Source organism: Pinus tabuliformis, chromosome X (genome assembly GCF_031772625.1).
Source record: "Pinus tabuliformis cultivar Carrire ecotype Pingquan chromosome X, CPIR1, whole genome shotgun sequence".
Classification (NCBI taxonomy): Eukaryota; Viridiplantae; Streptophyta; class Pinopsida; order Pinales; family Pinaceae; genus Pinus; species Pinus tabuliformis.
Genome location: NC_142308.1, coordinates 872296153 through 872319937, shown reverse-complemented (window position 1 = coordinate 872319937; position 23785 = coordinate 872296153). Strand labels below are relative to the sequence as shown.

Below are 23785 nucleotides of genomic sequence, written 5' to 3'. Positions count from 1 at the left end.
AAAAGTTTTATTCAATAATATTTCTTTTGAGATTATCTACAGGAGCTTAATCATAGCATAATATAAGTGAATCATTTGAAATTTAATATATAGGTCAAAACACAATATATGCCAACATTTCTACAATTTTATATAATGTTATCAACTTTCTTAAATTTACTTAGCTATCCAAGTATTTCAATCAATTACTTATGATTGAAATAAGTTTTATTCAAATTTTAAGAACTCAAATATGGTTTAAATAAGTATTGTTCAATTTTAAAGGATGTGGAGATGTAAAAGTTACAAATATAAGTTTTATTCGATTTTATTTCGTTTGAGGTTATCTACAAGAGCTTATTCATAATGCATGTCATCAATATTTTTTTGTGCTTACACTGAAATCAATATCTAATTACCTTGAACTTGATGTACACTATACATCTAGTTACATCAAATTAGAAATCAACATCTTCACTGAAATCAATGCATCTAATGCAAGCAATCAAATAGGATGAGAAATCAAAATCTACACCGAAATCAATGCATCTAATGCAGAGAATCAAATAGGATTAGAAATCAACATCTACATTGAAATCAATGCATCTAATGCAAGAAATCAAATAGGATTAGAAACCAAAATCTACATAAAAATCAATGCATCTAATGCAAGAAATCAAATAGTATTAGAAATCAACAAATGTACATTAAATCAATTCATCTAGTGCAAGCAATTTTCTTCCCTTTCTGTCCCCCCTCCATCTATATCGATATCTACCTCCATCTCTCCTTCTTTGTCTCTCTATCTCACCCCACCAAACACACATGCTCTCTCTCTCTTGATATCTATCTATCTCTCCCTCCCTCCATCTATCTATCTCTTCTTTCCTCTCTCCCCCTTCCATCTATATCTCTATCCCCGATTGTCTCTCCTTCATCATCTCTCTATATCACCTCAAAAACATATACATTGTTTCTCCATATCTATCTATATCTTCGTATCTCTCTCTCCCTCCGTCTTTGTCTCTCTCTCTCCCTCCCTCTTTGTCTCTCTCTCTCTCTCTTCCCCTTATCTCTTGTTGTCTCCCCTTCTATCTCTCTTCCCTCCTACTCTCCTCTCTCCCTCTCTCTCCATCTCCCTTGTCACTCCCTATCTCTCTCTCCACCTTCTCTCTCTATATTTCTTTCTTCTTACCTCCCTCTCTCCCCCTCCAACCCCATCTCTCTCTTTCATTCTCTTTCAATTCCTCTATCGCTTCTTCATCTCTCTCCATTTCTCTCCCACTTCCCTCTATCTCTCCCCCTCCTCTCTGTCTCTGTGTCTCTCTCTTTCTCCATCCTCCAAATCTATGACTATCTCCCTCTCTCTCTCATTCTCTCTCCCCCTCCTCTCCATCTCTCTTTATTTGTTTTTCTATCTCACCCAAAAACGTACACACACTCTCTCCATCTCTCCCTTGTCACTCCCTCTCTCTCTCTCCACCTTTCTCTCTATATGTGTTGAAATTCTTCCCTCCCTATCTTTGCATTCATCTCCCGAGCTCCCTCTCTTTCTTCTCCACTCTTTCCTCCTCTCTCTCTATCTCTCCATCTTTGTGCCCCCTGTTACACAACATTTTGTCATTGTCCCTATACTCCCCGTTCCTCAATCGTAAAGGACCTCTACAGTGAAATCTATATGCTTTCCCATCATGAATATCATGCCTTTACATCCCTATTCATGTGCTGAACATTCCCCTTTTGCATCATTTCCCAAGAATCTTCCTTCAATCCTCGTTTTCATGACCGACGTTAGTGATCAATTCCTTCACCGCGCCAATTTGCAGAGTTTGAAACCAAACCTAGCTCCGAACGGCGCAAGTGAGCCCTTAACCACTCACATTGATCCTCTTCTGGAAAGTTATTAAAAATGGAGTCAAAGCTTCCAACTCTAGAAGCTTCGTGAACAGAAGTCTAGTAAATGGTTGGGTTGGATAGAGTCAAGGGAGTCTGTTTGGGCTCCTTTCCCCTATAAAGATGGAACAAACCAAAGAGATAAGCCCTCTCCCATCATAAGAGGAACCATATCCCCTCCATCAAAGCTATATAAAATCCTCCTTTTCCAAGCTGAACTAGTCTTTTTTGGAGCTTGAATAACCAACAAAATATCTATAACTTTTTCCTTCTAGTTTATGTGTGTAAAGGGAGAATAGTGTGTTTGGTTTGGTTTGGAACTAAAGGGAAGAAGCCTTAAACTTCCATTGTTGAGGCTAACCATGAGATGCTAGAAGTGGTGTTGGAACCCGGATACGTCGGAGGAGACCTGCAACGTCAAGGCTTTGGTTGTATCTCTTTCTGAGCTTTATATCAATACAACTAATGATTTATTTCCTACATTGAGTGTCATATTACATTTGACAGCTTAAGATTCCTTTTTTTAAGTAAATTGAATGCAATTGCATGCTATTACGTTTGTTGTTGTCTCTTGTGTATTTTTTTCAGGTATTTGAAGGAGAAGAATAAAAAGAAGCTAGAGCAAAGGAGCGAGGTCATCATCAAGTGGATTAGCGTTCTAAGAGGTAGGCTCTCTTATTTTATTATAGTTTAAGGAAATTTTCATTAGGTTGTTTTGTTTAAAGCTAGACCCACTCTAGGGCTATAGGAATCACCTCTATCCGCAGAGGAGATTTACCTACTCCACAAATTGGCGACCATACTTGGGAGCCATCCCTCTCTTTTGATTGTTTTTCATTTTGTGGTTTGTGTGAACTTTTGTTGTATCACCCTTTCCTTTTGGTTTTCTGTGCTTTACCTAGTTTACTACTTGGGTTTTGAAATTTATAGTGACAAGTTTGGTTTTGAGATTTGAAAATTTTAATTTTTTCTTGAAATCCTCAATCAATGCATTTTATTTTTGACAGTCACACCGACTAGCACGAATTGTTCTAAAACAGTCGCGTCGTCCCCCCTTGTGTCACTTGTTGCCAGTTAGGTAATCATGCTGATTCCTGTAGGTGAAGATTAGGGTTTCTCCTGAATCATAACCAGTGTGTCTTGCCCTCATAATTTTTGCCTCTTAGCCTATTTTCCTTTGTTCTCCCTGGCTAGGAAGCTCCATTAGCTTATTGTGTGTGCTTGTTTGGTTTGAGATTTCCTTACTTTATTTTTTGAGTCTTTGGATAGTTTGTGGCCCTAGGGCATCTAGGTCATTTTCCATTCAGTTGTTTGTGTGCTCAACAAGTCAAGTGCTTGGTTAAATGCTTCGTGCATTTTGTGTTTTAGTCCTTTTATTCCTTTGGTTTCAATTGAACAAGTTTGAAAAGTTTCATTTGCTCTTCTCTTGGTTGAACGTCTCTTTTTGAGCATAGATTACAATTGCTCGTCTTGTTTCTATTGAGTCTTTGCATATTTGGTTTGTTAAGAGTTCTCTTTTTCATCTTTTGCACATGATTGATGTTCATTGTTTGAAATTTTTTTCATTTAAGTGTTTATGTGAAAGATTCACTTTATCATTCCATTGAAAAATACATCATTTTAGTTTGCTGAATTGATATGTTGCATTAAGTAGCATCATTGAAAGCTATAATTGCATTATCATTTTGAATTTGAAAGGAAATGAACTTCTTTTACCATTGAAAGGACTAGTTGAAGTGCATTTGATAGGAATATAGGAAGTGGAAAGAATTTTTCATTATTTTGTTTTAAAAAGCGAAGTAGTGAAGACTCATCTTGCTTTCAGTTGCTTGTTTGTTGCATTGATTGTTTTCTCTATTCCCATTAGTGTAAACATTCATCGAATTGAAATGGTTTTGTCTAATTTAGATGCATATAGGAGTTTTTCAAGTCACATTGATACGGCCTGAAAATTGAGACATAATTTTAAGATAAACTTTAAAATGTATTCAATTAACCTAAGCCACATTTGAAACCTAATGCTCACATTTTAGAGTTCTAGGCTAGAGATGTGTTTTGGCATATTTAAACCTAGTAGTTGTCTTTCACTTCAACACTAGAAAACGCTAGTACAAACTTGTGCTCCTCGTACCGCCATGTATATAAAGGGAGACACCACTAGGTTTTCAATCATTTATCCACAGGAAGCCAAGTTTTCCACCTTGTAAACGTGATACACCAAACACAATATTCGGGGAGATTGCCTGCCCATACTTCTCGGTTCACCGAGAGGTATTCTGTAGTTCACGGTTACCTAGTAGTCCTTGTGTCTAGATTATCTTGAGTAGTCGTTTTGGTCTTTTTGACTCTCTAAATTTAAAATATCATTAAGCACTTGTCCTTTCGAGCTCATTCAAACCAGAAGTGATAGAGTCATCTTTTCCTTTTTCTCGACTCTTAAAACATGAAAAGGCACCAATCTATTTTAACGTCTTAAAAAATTGTTGCCCACGATCACATCACATTCCTAATAGTCTTATTCTGGACCACATTGTGAGTATACCTTTAATAGATTTTGAAGAAGGCCTGAAATTAATCTCTTTTCTCTTGTTGTTTTGAGACAAGGTCATCATGGCAGAACCATCAGGTTTACCTAGTTCCTCTTCCACTCATCCATCTGAAAGATCATCTGAAGAGCCTCTTCCCGAACTCCCACAGTCACTCGAGGATCAAGATGTTGAACTTGGAATTTTTTTTAGTATTCAACCTTTGTCATCTTGTCCTCCTCCATCAGTTACTGGGTCTCCTTACGAATCTGGCCCGGAATCTCCGATAATCCTATTTAGACTCCGGAGAGTCTGCAAACCCCTGAAGGTCAGCAAGGACTGGTTGTTTTCCCTTCGAATCCTTTGTTCGATCCTATTGTGATATCATTGTAGCATTCATACATTCCATATGATCAACTAGGTATTCCTTTGGAATTATCCCCTCAAACATCTTCGATTGATCGTCACCATTTATTTCCACCCGTGGAATTAGAAGGCGATATTCCAGTCTCCTCTCCGGGTCACTCGAAGGTTTCTGCTACACACACTCTTCACGTTGTTGATGAACAGGGATATCAATTCCCCCCGAAGGTTTCCCTTACATGGGAAGCATTCTGACCATCGTTTACCCTAAGTATAGCAGGCCTTCATTGTTGCACGATTATACCTCTCTAGCGCAGTTGGTTTTGGGCACTCCTAGTGCTTCGTCATTTTATCACAACCATATCTGTTCATCTGGTGCTATGCCTACCTCAGGTCCGTTCGTTCAGAACTCGAACTCTCAACCGATTGTGCATACTATAGTCACTTCAGTTCCGGTGCAACCAACCATTTTGAATCTATTCGTTTTGTCATTTCAACTGAATCTTCTGGTTCAACCGACAGTCTCGAGTCAAGTCTCTGTAAGTTCTTCGAACCCTCCAGTAAGTGGACAGGTTGTACCAATGCCTGGGGGCAAGATACAAATATCTCCATGGTGTCTAGCACAAACAATGTGAGTGGCTCACAAACTCACATGGTTGGAATGAATCAGCCCTCTTATGGTGCTATTCTGAATCCTGTTGGTCCTTCTGGATCGAGTAATGCCCAATACCTGCAATCGAACCCTATTGGTCTGTCTGGTCAAGTAACGTCCAGTACAACAACCATATGTGGCTCAGGGTCCATTCCAACCTCCTTATGTTCCATATGGTTCACAAGTGATGGTAAATCTGCCTTATGTCCCTCAAGTTGGACCTTATGTTCAGCTTGGTCCATCCGTCGTGCCTGGTGGATATGGCCAGATCCAATTTGGGAACTTTCAAGGTATTGCTCTAGGAACTGTCCAAGTACCCTTGCTGCAACATGGCCATACTTGCAACAGCAAGGGAAGACAGTGCAGCTGCAAGGACAACTGCAACAACCGCATGGGAAACCCTTGCAATAGTCGCAACAAAATTTGCAGTTGCAGATGCAGTTTGCTCACCAAGCTTCCGAACCTATGCCTTTGCAAGGTCAACCTTTGCAGCTGTAGGGACAACCTTTACAGTAGCAATGGCCAGCCCTTGCAGCAACAAGGTCCACCCAGGCAGTAGCAACACTTGTACTCATATCAACAGGGTCAACCTTTTCAAGGCCAAGGTCAAGTCCTGCAGTAGCGAGCTGAAAATCCTTATGTCCAAGGGAAACGGGTTCAAAATTCTTATGTCCAAGGGCAGCAGGTGAAAAATCCTTATGTCCAAGGGCAGCAGGTTCAAAACCCTTATGTCCAGGGGTAGCAGGTGCAAAATCCGTATGTCCAAGGCCAACAGGCTCAACAACCTTTTAACCTGTATGTTGCTTATCAGCAGCCTATGGCCGGACAGTATCAAGGCTACCCAGGTCAAAATCCTCCCTACGGGCAAGGTAACCTATAGTGGGGGCAAAATCAAATGCCATATGGACAAAATCCTCCACTATGGGGACAAAATCCTTACCAACAAGGATGGGTTCTGCAGTTCGGGCCTGCTCAGAGGCCCCAAATGCCTTTTAATACACAATTGTCATTCTTGGCCATATTGGAGCTTCCAGATGTTTCTAGACTCACAAATGATCCCATTCTTCATTCGTCATACTGACCTCCAGTCTCGACCAAGATTCTGAGTGATTTTTTGAAGCTTGAGGGAAAAGCGAAGGAGGATCCACAAGCCCACGTGATGACCTATCACCTCCGGTGCTCCTCTAATTCATACGTTGATGATTCTATTCATTTTTGAATTTTTAAATGAACTCTCACAAGTGTTTAGGCAAGTGGTACATCGAATTATCTCGTGGTACCTACAATAACTTTAACACTCTTTCTATGGCTTTCCTCACACATTTTCAGCTGTCAGTTCGCTATGAAACTGGCACCCATATGCTTACATCCCTTAATCAATACATTGTGACCCATATCTCTGATCACATCCATGAATGGAGGCATTGACATCGCCTGATCAAGTTTAAAATTGTTAATCTGTTGTTGACAGAATGGTTTACCAAGTCATTTTTCAGCAAAATTACTAAAGAAATAGCTATGGGTGGATATGTCACTGAGGAGCAAGCCATCGTTCATGCCCAGTATTTAGTCCTCATCTACTCGCAATCTGGCATGTTATATGATATGTTATCTGATGCTCCAAGACCATCATTCAATTTAACAGCATCGAAGTCTCTGACTATCCCACCCATTGATGGAGTGATTGGTTCCATGTCTTAGACCCCCGTGAAATCTTCTTCCAAGTAGAAGGCAGTCTCAAACACTGGTTCCAATGATCCCTCTCAAAATTCACCTGGTCTTGGTAAAAGCTATGAGGTTCACGTTGTCTAGTCTACCGCAATGGATAAATCCTTTAAATGTAAAAATAAGAGCAAAGGCAAGACCAAAGCCAATGCCCCAAAACAGGGCCCTCTTAAGTCATCTGCTGGTGATGCTTCTCAAAGGAAGCCCAAGTATCCATGCCTCATCTATGAGGAGGATCACTATACTAAATATTGTCCCTGATGGTCTGAAGTTAATCGTTTGCTCAAAGGGACCCCAGTTGTCTTGAAAGAGCCCTTTCCATCCTAGAAAACCCAAATGGTAGACCAGCCTCAGTCTTCTGCTTCCTCGGGTTCCTAAGTGTTTATGATGAGTACACCTATAAATGTGGCTACCAGATCAAAAGATTATCAAACACCTACTTCGACAGTAGGGAAAGAGAAATAAGGTGCCCCTTCCTCCTCTATCTCGTCTACCTCTGGTCCTCTCCATATAGAGTGACCTAATCCTAATTCCACTATTCGACCACCCTCTTGGGGTGTGCTGCGAAAGTCCTCATATAATCCGAATGCTCGAGCCGCTCAGCATTATAACATTATTGAGGATTTAGCTCAAGAGCCATCAGCTATGTCTGCTCTCGAGGTCCTTCAAAGTTGTCCTTCTCAATGGAAAGCATTGCTGTCAACTATTGGAGGTATTGATCCATCTGAGTCCAATCTCATTTTTTTTGATCTGGAAAACCACGTTCCGCACTTACCTCATCAGATTGCTTTCCTCATTCAGGTCACCATTAATTAGAAGACAATCCACATGACCATCATTGATGAAGGTGCTTCCACATGCATCATGTCTGTCTCTTGTTGGAAGGCAATTGGTTCTCCTACCTTGAACCAATCACCTAACAATTTGGAAGCCTTTGATGGGTGTGATTCTCGACCATTTGGTGTCCTTCCTAATCTTGCCATTACCTTGGAAGGTAAGACAGTATATGTCGAAGTAGAAATTATGGATGCCAATCTTAATTATAATCTTCTACTCGGACAGAGTTGGACCCATTCTATGCACGTTGTGGCCTCTTCTCTATTCTGCGTGCTCCATTTTTCCCATCAAGGGAAAGTTGTCACAGTCGACTAGTTGTCTTTCTTCGCATCTTCTTCCTCAGATGGAAATGTTCCATACGTGAAGCATACTGGTGCTCCTTATGAGAGTGTGGGGGCTGGAATTTTCAAAGATCCTACCTTTATGGGCATTTTTCCTCTCCCACCTCTGCACGTTGGCTTAGTCAACATGATCTCAATTAAGTCTGATCCTTGGGTCATTCCCTCTCTTGATCTTGTTGATACATGGGGTGATGTCATGCCATTAAGCCCTACCGAGATCAATTATGTGGAGATTGTTTTGGCTTCCACTCCGGTACCTACTGATCATACTATTTCGAGTGCCTCTCTTAGCACATATTCTCAATCCTCGTGGCTTGGTTCTTCGGATTCTCCTGACCCCTTAACCAAGACTTTTCCTTCTAACGAAAGTATCATGGAAATAATGTCTCTGGAGGAAGCATCATGGAATGATACTCATCATCATTCCTCGTTCATCCCTAGCCCAGTAGTCATGTCTACCTGTCTTGAGAATTTCTCTTCTCATTTCCCAACCCAACCACTTCAAATGCCTTTTATGACTCATGAAGTTTGGTCCGAAGGAAACATGGGTAATATCACCCAAATGATGCCCATTAACATTTCTGTTAAGCCGGGTATTGTTGAAAACGTTCATGTTGGGGTGATTTGTTCTCCTGATGAGATCAAGCTCTATAATTATCTTTTTCAATAGTTTCAAGATGTTTTTGCATGGTCATACGAAGAAATGCCCGACATTGACCCAATTATAGTCGTGCACGAGATTCTGACTTATACTAATGTGAAGCCCATTCAACAACGACTTCATCTAGTGCACCCTAGAAAAGCGGGTTCCATTAAAGGGGAAGTTGAAAAACTTCTCAAAGTTAGATTTATTTATCCCATCCCTATGACAGATTGGGTGTCAAATATCGTACCGATAACCAAGAAGCAAGGCACCATTCGGGTCTGTGTTGATTACCGTGACCTTAATCATGTCTATCCAAAGGATAATTACCCCACTCCTTTTATAGACTAGATCATCGATGAATGTGCTGGGAGTGAGATCTTTTCCTTTATGGATGGTTTTTTTGGTTACAACCAGATAAACATTACACTGACCAATCAAGATAAGACCTCCTTTATCTATCCATGGGGGACTTTTGCATATAAAAAGCTCCCTTTTGGCCTTAATAATGTTGGGGAAACTTTTCAAAGAGAGATGTCATATGATTTCCATGACATTAAAAACATCGTTCAACCTTGTTTGGATGATCTTCCTACTCATTCACGTAAGCACCATGACCATCCCGTCCATCGTCAACAATTTTTCTTCATTGTAGACACTATAACATTCGGTTGAATCCGCATAAATGTGTCTTCTGCATTGAATCTGGACAACTCCTCAGTTTTATTGTTTCGAAAGATGGAATTCTTCTTGATCCTCTTAAATTCAAGGCTATTGCCAATCTAAACCCTCCCTCTTTGTTGCATCAATTACAGAGTCTGCAAGTGAAAGTGAATTTTCTTCGTCGTTTTGTGCCTAACTATTCTGAGCTAGCTTCAGGGTTCACCTAGTTTCTTAAGCAAGGGATTCCATTCATTTGGGAGGAGGCTGCCCAAAAATCTTTCAATGACTTAAAAGTTATCCTCATTAATGCTTCTTTGTTGCACCCTTCGAACTATCATCACGATTATTTCCTCTATCTAGTTGTGGCCTCTAGCACCATTGCTATGGTGTTGGTGCAAGACGATGACGAAGGTCATGAACATGTTATTTACTACCTCATCCACAATCTCCTCAATCCTAAGATGCGTTATGCTCATGTCGAGAAGTTGTCTGTGGGTTTCGTTCATGTTGTTCAGTGCTTTCGACATTATATTCTCCTACACACTACAATTGTGATTTCTGAGTGTAAGCCCATGAATTACATTCTGACTCATCAGTTACTTGGGGGAAAGTATTCTAAGTGGATTCTCATCCTCCAGGAATTTGATTTGGTATTTACTATTTCCAAATCCAAGAAATCACTCATATTTTCCGAGTTGATTTACTCTCTTCCCTCTGCTTCTCTTCCTGCTAGTGTTGATGAGCATCTCTCGGATGAGACTCTTTTTCTAATTAGCACTCTCGACCCTTGGTTTGATGATATCATTGTGTATCTCCAAACCTCTACCTTCCAGTCTGCATTGACCAAGGATGATCGCTGATGCATTCGGCATCAATCCCAACCTTACGCATCATTGGGGATACTTTATACTGCATTGGTGTTGATTCAATTCTTCACCGATGTTTAACTCTCGAGGAGGTTGAAAGAGTCTTGAATGACTGTCGTTCTGGTGCATGTGGAGGCCATCTATCTAGCTATGCCACTGCTCAAAAGATACTCTGTGCAGGTTACTTCTGGCCCTCCATCTTCAAGGATTGCATCCTTGTTGTTTGCAAATGCCATGAGTTATTTATCAGTGAAAAATGTGTGCCCCACCCACTCTCCTTCACCCCGTTATTACCATTGGTCCCTTTTCCAAATTGGACATCGACTATATGACATGTAACCCTTGTTCGGCTAGGGGGCATGGTTATATTATCATTGTTGTGGATTATTTCACCAAATGGGCTGAAGTGATGCCTACATATTCAGCTGACGGTAAAACGGTGGCGCAATTTCTATTCAATCATGTTATTTCTAGGTTTGGTGTGCTTCAATCCATTGTCACCAACCATGGCTCCCATTTTTGTGATTACATGATGGTTGAGCTAACTTCTACATTGGGCTTGCATCATGATGGCTCAACCTCATATCACCATCAAGCCAATGGCCAAGTTGAAGCTGTAAACAAATTTTTAGTTACGATGCTTTAGTGCACCATTGGTATGCACAAATCCAATTGGCATCTCATGATTTTTTCATCTTTGTGGGCCTACTGACCCTTGACTAGAGACACAACTCGTTTCACACCTTTCTAGCTCATCTATGGTCTGGAAACAACTTTACTGATTGAGTGTGAAATTCCCTCATTCAAATTGGTTGTCGAAATACTCCTTGAAACCTTGCCTTAAGAAGAGCATCTCTTGTATTTGGAAATAATGGATGAAACCTATCGTTTCACTGCTTTAGTCATTGAAGCACAAAAAGTGGGTTAAGTCCCATTTTGATCAGTTAGTTTCTCCTCGTGCTTTTTTTGAGGGTGATTTGGTCCTACTATATGACCAAGCTAATGATAAGTTGGGGGCAAGTAAATTTGAACCCATGTGGCATGGGCCCTATATTATTAAAGGTGTGTTACAAAAAGGGGCCTATGAGCTGATTGATTATGAGGGCAATCCCTTAGACAAGCCCTGTAATGGGTTGTATCTCAAGAAGTACTATGCCTGAGTCATCTTGCATGGCTACTTTTGCACATAAGTGTGTCATTCATTTTTGTTCAAGTTTGGTTTGGTGTGTTTTTTCAAGCAACTTTCCTGCTTATTATGTCTTCACCTACTTTGCAGATGTCTGTGACTCCTTATGTTGGTTTCGCTGATGGTGCTTATCGTAGTACTCAGAATCTATCTTCCATGGCATGGGCTATTTACTCTCATAATGGTGAGTTGATTGATCTTCAAGATATTTGTTTGGGCCAAATAACTAATAACATTGCTTAGTATGGCGCAGTTATCGAACTCTTGTCAGAAGCTATCGCTCTTGACATTTAGGAAATGGTTATTAACCTCGATTCATGGCTTGTTATTCTTTAGATCAATGGGCAATATTCCGTCAAAACCCCTCACATATTGAGAATGTATTTGCATATTATTTTATTGGAAAGAAATTTTGATTACATCACATATCGTCATATTCCTGTACATATTCTGGCCCCCGCCGGTTTTGGGCATCAGTTCACTCCATTAGACCATCCATGCATCTCATGGCAATGGGGGTTTTATCTCTTCCAGCTGATAGTGAAATAGTGGGATCCGCTCCAAAAAGAAGGTCACCAGAACATAACCATATCCAAACTATTTTCAGGTTCTCTGCCTTGGCTTTGGATAACTGACGCTTCATGTTCACCTTCATGGCTTCCGCCCAATTGAAGACAATGGGTGTCGTGTAGTCTATGGCATACATTAATTTGGACTTGTTGGACTCATGCAATGCCTAAGCCCTAGCAACTCTGTTTATGGTCAAGAGCAACATTTTCAATAGAAGGTCATTAACACTCTTGATATCAACCTTGCCACTTTTTGATTTCAGTGCTTTTGGGTAATGTTCTTGCCAGTAGCATGTTCACACTTGCCCCAATGGGCCTTGACCCATACAGATTGACTGGTTCCCCTTTTTGAGACAGTCCAGTGATGAAGTATATATATGAAGTCTCTAGCTCTAGCTCTTAGTCTTGGATCACAAATACTTCCTGGCCAATTTCCTAAAGACTAATCAAGTATTGCAACAGCTTAGGTTGAGCCCGAAGGGTAAGGAAGAATTTGAGAAACCCACAGTTCCTCAGGGCATCCAGATAGTTTTGATCTGCCAATGCCTATGCATCAATTTCCTCATGCTCACATTCTTTCCAGTCAACCATTTTTTCCACTGTATTTTTCCTGCAAACACCAAATATTCAAGTCAACATTAGTCTTAGACCAAGAACGTTCAGATTTGCGGCAAGGAATTTAGGTGGAAATGAAAAATTTTCTCCTCTCTGTGGTGGTGTGTCTGTTTTAAAAACAGTAGTGCGGACGACGCAAGTGACTGTGTTAAATAACCCTCGATTGGTGTGATCCCAAGCCTGGATCTCGCACCAACCGAGGGAAAATTTGTTTTGCCAAAATCTCCTCAAAAAATCGAAAAAATGGCTAAAAACAAGAAAAATAGTTATGGAAATGAAGCTAAGGGTCTCAGCTATTACCTGCAACTGACGGTTCGTCAATCGGCCTCCTGGATTTGCCAAAATCTGCTCTTGAAAATCTAAGGCACAAATGGGTAAAAATTGCTCCACACAAGGCAAAAAGGTAAATGGGAAAAAACAATTTACTTTTCCCCTTTTTATTCACTTTTTCATGACATTTTAGGGTTTGGAAAGCATTTTTTGCCTATTTTTACCTTAGAAATCGGATAACGCGTTTGCTTCTTGTGCAATGACAGGTGATGGATTGTTGATGATGGTGTTGAGTCGTGTTTAAGCTCTTTTCTCAACTCATAAAAACTCAAATGAACAGATCGCCAGGTATTTTTCCGTTTTTGACTCGTTAAAGAGAATAAAAACAAGGGGTCTGCTTTCATCTCTTTTTTGACCCTTAAAACACTAAAAGATTGTCAAGCTCTTGTAGTTTTGAACTAGTTAAAGGCTGCAAAATGTCATTTACCCAATATACATTTACCCCTTTTTTAGACGGGGATAAACTATTTATGAAAAAGGTACTCCTTGACTGATTGACTGACATGGTCAAGCGGTTCTCTCAAGTATTATTTTCTACCTTTTCGGGCTCAAGAGACATAAATATATGAAAAGGGACCTTTTGGAGTTTTATTTTCTGTGTCTTTTTAAAACTCTCTAAATATGAAAAGGATACTAAGTTACACCTTTGTCAGACTTGTTAAACTTAAACGACATCATATTCATCACCATGATGGAAATGAGCTTCTCCTTCCTAGGGCTCATTAATCTTACTAGGTTGGATTCATCTGAAGGATGGACTTACAATGTAAGCACATGCTATCCCCTTCAAGTTTGCAATAAAAAATAATTGGGGTACCTGCCAGAAATGGTGGGGGAAAATGGGAAATTCTATCAGTTGTGTCGGCAGCTCACTCTTGAACATGACACTTTCTGCTTCGTGTCGGGTTGGGATATCCACACTTCATTGTTGACTTTCCTGGGTTGGGCCATTCATTTTTCCTTTCCATTTGATCTCTACCATGTCATCATGACCTCCGATCCTATGGATCCAAAAGCCGCCAAACTCCGATGTCGTGTCGCCTGTATGTTCAAGAGTTCTCCTTTTTCAGTTACACTCATTCCTGATTCTCTGTATCATCCATAATCATTACATCCCTTTGACTCGCATCGATGATGTGGGATACAACATGGCCCTCCTTCAACAAGGTCACTCCCTGTCGACTTCAGCTCATTATCTGGGAAGTTGGCCGAGAGACTCCCTTCTAGTACCTTAGAGCTTGCATGCCCTAATGGCAATTTCTTCGCATTCAATGACAAGTTCACATCATTGGCTTTTGATCAGCTGATTTCACGAGTGTTCGACTTCAATTCCTTATTCACATTGCGTGTATTGTGTTGCTAGTACCTTGAGTGCCATCGTCATTATTGGTGGTTTCTTTCGTGCTTGTTAACAGTTCACTTCATTGACCAATAATCAAGCAAATTTATAGCATGTTCGATTTCGACACATCTATTCACATGTTAGAATTTGTACTTTGATCAAGTCGTGTTTGAGCGCAAGACCTTGGGCTTAGATTACTAAATTTCAGGTTGCAAGGCGATGTGACATGAATTATGATGTGATTTTCATTGAAGACTCTTCTCATAAACCTAATATGGATCACAAAATCCTTAATTCATCAATGACATGATCATGCTGATATACATGTCTCTTTTAGATGGATGGTTGAGACCATACCATGAGTTGTTATATGTGATCCTTCTCATTATCGGATGGCTGCGATCATACCTTGGGTTTGATATGATCCTCTTTACTGAATGGTTGTGCCCATACCTTGGATCCATTTACATGATCTTTCTCTAGATGGTTGCATCCATACCATGATTCATGTATCATTTATCAGAGTTTTCAATGATGTATATGTATTTATGCTTGATTGTAGGTTTTTTGACGGCTGTCTCCGGTTCCACACATCTACATGTAAAGCATTTCACCCCTCACTCTAGTTTGGCTTCACGCTTTAGGGGGAATCTATTACAAATAATTTTGTCACTATCCCTGTACTCCTCGTTCCTCGATCCTAGAGGGCCTCTACAGTGAAATCTATATGCTTTCCCATCATGAAGAACATGCCTTTACATCCCTATTCATGTGCTGAACATTCCCCTCTTGCATCATTTCCTAAGAATCTTCCTTCAATCCCAGTTTTTAAGACCAATGCTAGTGATCAGTTCCTTCTTGCGTCAATTTGCAAAGTTTGAAACCAGACCTAGCACCTAATGACACAAGTGAGCCCTTCACCACTTGCACCGATCATCTTTTGACAAGTTTTTAAAAATGGAATCGGAGCTTCCAACTCTAGAAGCTTCGCGAACGGAAGTGTGGTAAATGGTTGGGCTAGATAGAGTCGAGGGAGTCTGTTTGGGCTCCTTTCCCCTATAAAGATGTAACAAATCAAAGAGATAAGCCCTCTCCCATCATAAGAGGAACCATCTCCCCTCCATCAAAGCTATATAAACTCCTCATTTTCCAAGCTAAACTAGTATTTTTTGGAGCTTGAATAACCAACAAGATATCTATAGCTTTTGCCTTCTAGTTTATGTGTGTAAAGGGAGAATAGTGTGTTTGGTTTGGTTTGGAACTAAAGGGAAGAAGCCTTAAACTTCCATTGTTAATGCTAACCATGAGATGCTAGAAGTGGTGTTGGAACCTGAATACGTCGAAGGACACCTGCAACGTCAAGGCTTTGGTGTATCTCTTTCTGAGCTTTATATCAATACAACTAATGATTTATTTCCTAGATTGAGTGTCATATTACATTTGATGGCTTAAGATTAAATCTATTGACTATCTCCCTCTCTCTCTTTCATTCTCTCTCCCCCTTTTCTCCATCTCTCCTTCTTTGTCTTTCTATCTCACCCTAAAACATACACACTCTCTCTCCATCTCTCCCTTGTCACTCCCTCTCTCTCTCTCTCTCTCCACCTTTCTCTCTCTATGTCTTGAACTTCTTCCCTCCCCATCTTTTCCTCCAACTCCATCTCTTGAGCTCCCTCTCTTTCTCCTCCACTCTTTCCTCCTCTCTCTCTCTCTCTCTCCATCTTTGTGCCCCCCTCTCTCTGTTACCCTTCTCTCCCTATCTCTCTCCTCTCCTTCTGTTTTTCTTCACTCCTCTTCTTCTCTCTCCCTCACGTTATCTCCATATCTCCCTTGTCATTCCCTATATGTTTCGACCTCTATCACTCTAGGTCTTTGTTCTTCCCTCCCATATATATTTAGAGATAATATACATCCTAATATAGTAATTGCGTCGTAGGCGTGATCTATACTGGAATTGGGCTTGACGAATTTTGATTTTCAAATAAATGAGTGCACAACATTTGATTTCAAGAGAATATTCTTCATCTACTACATCATCCAACACATCATATGAAAAGTATTTGAACAAGTTTTCAGTCTCAAATGAAAAAATAACATATTTAATTTAAATGTCATTTATATCACCACTTGTCACATTGGATTCAAATGGTATTATTTGGTTAATAGTGAGTCACAACAACCGTAGAGGCAATCCATACCACTTCTTTCCTACATATTTAAAAAAGACACCACAGACAAATCATTAAAAAATTCCACAAAATTTAGCACATGTCTTTAACCAACCTCCACCTCTTGTTTGAATGTTTCGGCACTATTTTTTTTCTAAGTAAGAGTAATCTATTAATAAAAGAAAAAGTATTTATAGAGTGTCCTGGCCGGAAAGGGACTCGGCTTGAATCAACATGTTGTCATTAACAAGATCTGAGACTGCCCCAACAGAGGGGAAACCAGTCTGAAAGAGAGGAAGAGATACAAAAAGACACCATTGCAAACCCACAGTTTTTTGAAGAAAACCAAAAAGCCAACATTGCAAACCCACCCAAAAACTAGCAGTGTGTCTGCACTGGACTACCAACCTGGACAAAAAAGGCAAAAAAGACCAAGAACTAGGTGAAGTGCCACCTGGCAGACGTGATTTGCACAACAAATTCCTCCGTGGCAGGTTCCTCCACAATCGGGCAAGCCTAATCATTTGGGTTGTCTGACTCAGCATTGCCCACCGCCTACTGAGTGCTTTCCTTGCTGCAGGCCCGACGTGTCCGCCATGAGGCTGTCCACTGCCTGCGTGTCGCTCTGCATGCCCAAGTCCTCATGCGAGCAGCGAGCAATAGTCTTCCCAAGCATTCTTTTCTGACCATCATCACCACCTTGTTCTTCGTTGTTGCCTCTATTTCGACTAGGACCAGCTCTATGTGTCTCCTCCATGGATATTATTATGAAACCAGCTCAAGAAAATATAGAAAAGATAGATCAACGCCTTAGAATTCAGCCTCTTTGAGGGGGAAACCTCTTTACATTACATAAATGAACAATTCTTGGATGATACAAATGACAAAACCTCCTTTCTATATATAGGAGTTTAAGGAGTCACAATATAATCCAGCAGACCTAACAATAATAATATAAACCCACAAAAATAAAAATAGAGGGATTCTATGGGGCACAGAAATAACAACATGGGGGTAATAGGGGCACAACAATATAAATAAGGGGTATAACTACAGTAGTAATGGGGTAATCACTAGTATTATAGGGACCCAACATGCCCCTCTCCTTCAAAAAAGTGTTGTCCTCAACGCTTGAGTAGTTCTGGATACTTCTGCATAAAATTCTCATCCTCCCATGTGGAATCTTCAACGGATAAGTTCTTCCACTTGATAATATACTTTGAAATTGATCGATTTCGTAGCTATCGAGTTCTTGTTTCTGTGACTGCTTCCGGTTCCAATGTAATTTTTCCTTCCTTGTCAAGTTCTGGCAATATTGTTTGAACTGGGAGCTTGTCGCCTATAACCTTCTTTAAACATGAAACATGGAAAACTGGGTGCAATCGAGAAGCTGCAGGAAGCTCCAATTTGTATGCCATAGTACCAATCTTTTGCAACACCTTGTACGGACCATAATACTTTGGTGATAATTACGCTGTAAGGCGTTCCCTCTGAGAAAGACATCCCTAAAATGTGACGTGTGCGATCCTGAGCCATTGATTCTGTGTTAGACGATTGGGGTGTTTTTAACCGTTGATTTAATATGTTTTTTTAGTTTAAAATGTCTTTTTTTCACCGCGCCACACGAAACGTGTCTTTGTTTCTTCCCTGCATGATGGCCGCGTAGCTCGCGTAGCGTTCTGCTTCCTACCAGAGCGGCCATCTAGCGTAGCGTTCTCTTTTTTTCCACCGCGCCACATGAAACATGTCTTTGTTTCTAGGATTCTCTGTTCCAGCCTGCGGGATCGACTACCTACAAGCCCTTGCCCTGCAACTCCACGACTTGCCAGCAACTCTAGAGCTTCAGCCACTCATGCCTGAATTCCTCCTGCAATTATAGGGTTTCTTATGGAGACAAGTCCACCACAAGGGGGGATTTTGCTCTCGAGACATTAACTCTAAGATCCGACGATACAAGCCTTCTGACAGTGAGCAACTTCGCTTTTGGATGTGGACATGACAACAAAGGTCTCTTCAATGGCGCTACAGGGCTGCTGTGTTTAGGGAAAAGCTCTATAGGATTCCCAGCTCAGACATCTGTTGCCTTTGGGAAAGTTTTTTCTTATTGTCTTCCCAGTGTTTCTTCCACTATTCCTTCTAGAATTTTGCATTTCGGAGAGGCAGCCATACTGGACTACGATGTGCAATTCACGCCTCTTGTGGCTTCCAGATCCAGCCCTTCTCAGTATTTTGTGAGCATGACAGGCATCAATGTGGGTGATGAGTTTCTTCCCATTTCTGCTACTGTCATGGTCGATTCAGGCACTGTTATTTCTCGGTTTGAGCAGTCTGCATATGGGAGATTGAGGGATGCATTTACCCAAAACTTGCCTGGTCTCCAAGCAGCCCTCTCGGTTGCTCCCTTTGATACTTGTTTCCATGTTTCTTCAGCCGTTAATATAAATATTCCTCTCATTACCTTGCATTCCAAAGACGATGCAGAACTTCATCTGAGCCCTGTTCACATACTCTACCCAGCTGATGATGGAGTCATGTGCTTTGCCTTTGCTCCCAATTCTTCTGGGCACTCTGTGTTGGGGAATTTCCAGCAACAGAACCTGAGATTTGTGTATGATATTCCCAAATCAAGGCTGGGTATCTCTCCCTTTGAATGCAATTGATGACTTCTGGCTGTACTCAAGTAGCTTAACTGCTGTATGTATATTTAAGCCTTGGCTTACCAAGGGTGCCTGAAAATTCTGATCTTGTTGTATGCCAAGGCATTACAGCATTAAACTAGTAGAAAAGTAACTTAAATGTGAAGCTGCAGCTGGATAGTTTTGTTGAAGCACCAAAAGGGGGTGCATGCCAGACCAGCTTTGGAATGTGTCAAAATTGGCATATTGTATGGATGCTGATTTATAGAGTGATAGTTATCCTATGCAGGCCTTTGTGATGCATGAAGCAGACCCTTCACAAATATGTTTCATGGGTCAAAATAATAGCTATGTTGTATACTTGTGTCCAAATATCTGAAGATTCAAGAAGTTCATCTTTTGTGCAGTTGACAAAGCTACCGACCGCTGGTTATTTGGGCATCACCAAATGTGACAACCATACATTACAGGGCAGAGCATATGAACTTGTTATCCAAAAAAAAAATTTACATTTACAGACATGTATACTTTTTCTTTACCTTTATTCTACAAGCACAGGTCCTTTCGATTCCTTGTTATGTCAATATGTAGTCTTTTATGAGGTCTCCTCACGACATTTGTAGGTGAGTTGTTCTAGCTTGGCACAATTTTCTTAGATTCATAGATGCAGTTTGACATGTATGTTCACTCGAGGTATTCTCATGAGATTTTGGGCAATCGAAACAGATACAGTAAATTTATACATTTCTTAACATTTTAAGGCATAGGGATATCTTTCATAAAGTTAAAAGGTCATTTTCATATATAGGCAATAGACCTGATTGACTGGTTCCTCAGCGAGCACTGTAATATCCAAGTCCCCAGCTCTTAACCCACATTGACATTGTAATATCCCATTCCCCAACTCTTAACCCACCTTGACATTGTAATTGTAATTAATTACGTTATTGATTCTTGTATGGGAATATAATCCCCAGCACTTAACTCCCATTGATGTTGCTATTATAATTAATTATGTTAGTGATCCCTCTGTATGGGCATGTAATTGTAATTATAATCTAATAACAACTGATGAAGAGGTGAAGCCTTGATATGAAGACATATATAATTATAATCTAATAACAACTAATGAAGAGGTGAAGCCTTGATATGAAGACATATAAGTCCCACTATGCCATGATCTTTATGCCAATGAGGGTGTTCAAAGTGGTATGTTAAATAACACTGCAACTACTTAGTGGATTACTGAAAACTGAAACCAAATTTACTTCACAGTGGTATGTTAAATAACACTGCAACTACTTAGTGAATTACTGAAAACTAGGCAACTGAAAACTGAAACCAAATTTACTATACCATGATCTTTATGCCAATGAGGGTGTTCACAGTGGTATGTTAAATAACACTGCAATTACTTGGTGAATTACTGAAAACTAGGCAGCTGAAAACTGAAACCAAAGTTACTATACCATGATCTTTATGCCAATGAGGATGTTCACAGTGGTATGTTAAATAACACTCCAACTACTTAGTGAATCACTGAAAACTAAGCAACTGAAAACTGAAACCAAATTTACTTTCACCAAGATACAGAGTAACTTTACTAAATTCTTGTAATCTGTTGCATAAATTCAACCACATTTCTTCATTTCTTGTAATCTGTTGCATAAATTCAACCACATTTCTTCATTTCTAAGGTAACTCAGAGTAGACCCTGTATTGATGTCAATGCATCATCCCATAATTTTATCTTCTTCCCATTGTTTACACCCCAAAACACATGATTGCCCAATGTCAACTAAATGTTTGCTGCTCATAATGTTATATCGATGAGCCCCTTTAGGGAGAGTGGATTGGCCTTCTAATGATGTTAGGCTTTTGTTACCTAGATTGATTTTTAAGATTCCGATCCAAAGCTTCTCACCTTCCACTAATAGCCTCCAATACACTTTCTTTTTAATTGAATTCTAGAATACAGGGTGAGAATGTGAGTTTTTGAACGTGAGTTGTCGACTTTGCAAGCGCTGCAACTTGCCACTTCAATACACTTTTGCACAAAGGGCTTTCTTCATTTGCTCCAATTTTCTTATCCCTGCACCTCCAACTCAAATGGGGCTTGATACCGATCACTAATTTAAAAGGTGCAATTTTTTCTCGTTGGATGTTCCTTATCACGGGAATTGTTGAAGGATGCCTTCTATTTCATTGATCACTCTCTGTGGTGCCAGAACACTGGAGCTTTGATAAATCTGAATGCCTTACATGTCAGGTTGAATGAGGATAGTTCTACCTACTAGGGAGAGGGAATTGTTTGTTCATACTTCTACCCTCTTTCTTATATTATCAAAAATATCTTTCCATTTTTTGCAAATGTCTTCCATTTGCTACTGAAGAGTAAACGGTAGGAAGAGTATCTTCCTTAATTCCCATCATTGTCAGGATTTTGTTCTCCAGCCCCAGGTTTACATTCAGGAAAAAAATAATTTATTTGTCTTTATTCATGTCAAATAATCTGACCTGTGGGTGTTTTAAATACTTTGATGGCGTGTCTATTGCTTTGGCTTTTTTCAGACTAGCAGATCCCAGAAGTAGGGGATCTTCTTCATTTGTAGATGGGAAATAGGGCCAAAACTAGCAAAGGAAATGTTGAAGTGAGTTTGGGTGGATATTTTGTTTGAGCATCTGAAACATGCACACCATCAATTTGGAGAAGAGTTAATGGTCCACACAGTGTTGCTGGATCTAGAGCCAAAAATAAGATAGTGAAGATTCAAGAAGTTCATCTTTTGTGCAGTTGACAAAGCTACCGACCGATGGTTATTTGGGCATCACCAAATGTGACAACCATACATTACAGGGCAGAGCATATGAACATGTTATCCAAAAAAAATTACATTTACAGACGTGTATACTTTTTCTTTACCTTTATTCTACAAGCACAGGTCCTTTCGATTGCTTTTTATGTCAATATGTAGTCTTTTATGAGGTCTCCTCACGACATTGTTAAAGATTCGTCGTCCTCAACAGAACAGGTGTTGCTTTATCTTTATCAACGTGATGCACACAAATTTAGGAACTTCGGCTTATTACTTCTTGTACACAGAGACCCAGTCTTTAGACTTGGTGCTGGCCGCTTTCGCTATTTTTCTTTTCACACACTTTCCCTTACTCTACTTCTCACAGACCAACATGCCTTGTTAAAAACTTCGGGTGCCATAGATTCGCCAACAAGTTTGCGGTAGGAAATACATTTGGTTTTTTGTTTGGGTGGTTTTGGTTTGCAATGTTCTCGTAAAACTGCCGACATCTGAACCAATTTCTATACCATAGAAACCCCAGAAGCTCACTGCCGTCATTGACGTCCTGATATTCAACTAAAGGGAGCCTGCATCTTCATCACCTTATCGTGCGAGAGTCCCCATTATCTCAAAGTACTAGGAAACCCCCACTATGTCAGTTGAACAGAGGAGAGGCACCTAGTGATCAAAAAAGAAGGGCAGGTCTTAATTTCATTTAGAAGGGCACACATTTAACATTGAACTGATTTACTTCCTCTGTAGCAGGCGACTGAACAACACGTCTAGAAATGGTCCTTGTCAAGGTCATTATCACCGATAGAGATATTTTGACAAAGGAAATTTGACACTGCACGCAATCTACAATCACAAACAAATAAGAGATGGATTAAAAATAAAATTCCTATTTCCCACAGCCAAAGTGATGATAAAAGATTTTAGTCGATATTTTCAATACAGCGTAACAACACTAAACATTGATAAATCATAAACAAAAAGAGGCATACCTTCATTGCAAGTTCCTGATCGATGTTGCAACGATATCTAGCAACACCTTCTAGGGGACAGTTTGTTCCTTTATACAAAAGATTGATATTACAAAGAGTTGAGAGCTGCATAAGAGCATCAGCCATAGGCCCCAAACCATTTTCAGCAGCTGCAGATATATTGTCAGATTGTAGATTTTCCAATTCTTCATTTGCCACTGCTGTGATGCATTGGAAGATTGCAAGCAACCTCTCCAGAGGGAAACTCCCTGGACCTTTAAGGAACTTTTCTTGTTCCTCATGTTCCTTTCTCTCTGTGGATTTTACACTCCTATTCACAAACCAACAAAAGAGAGTATACAATAATTACTCCCAAACTGATGATTGGGATTGCATAATTATATGGAGGAAACGTTAACTTCTTGCTGCCATGAAATGGGAAAGAGGGCATGAAATGGGAAAGAGGGCATAGTATTCAGATGAGCTGGAACTTCTAGATAAAAGAAATCAGATCCTTCCTTCTCTTGATATCGTTTTGCACACCTTTAGATTAGTCATCCATTGGTGATTCACCAACATTCATTTTAACTAATTCCAGGAGCTTACTTCTCATTGAATCAAAATGTACAGTTTGGCCATAGTCTTGTACTATAAGCCTTGATCATTGTAAA

The 23785-nt window shown here is 40.1% G+C and overlaps 1 pseudogene; it reads left to right on the top strand.

Moving 5' to 3' along the window:
• The window catches only part of LOC149142479 (aspartyl protease family protein 2-like), a 35217-nt pseudogene extending 15524 nt beyond the window's left edge, over positions 1–19693 (top strand).
• Positions 19694–23785: the final 4092 nt, after the last annotated feature.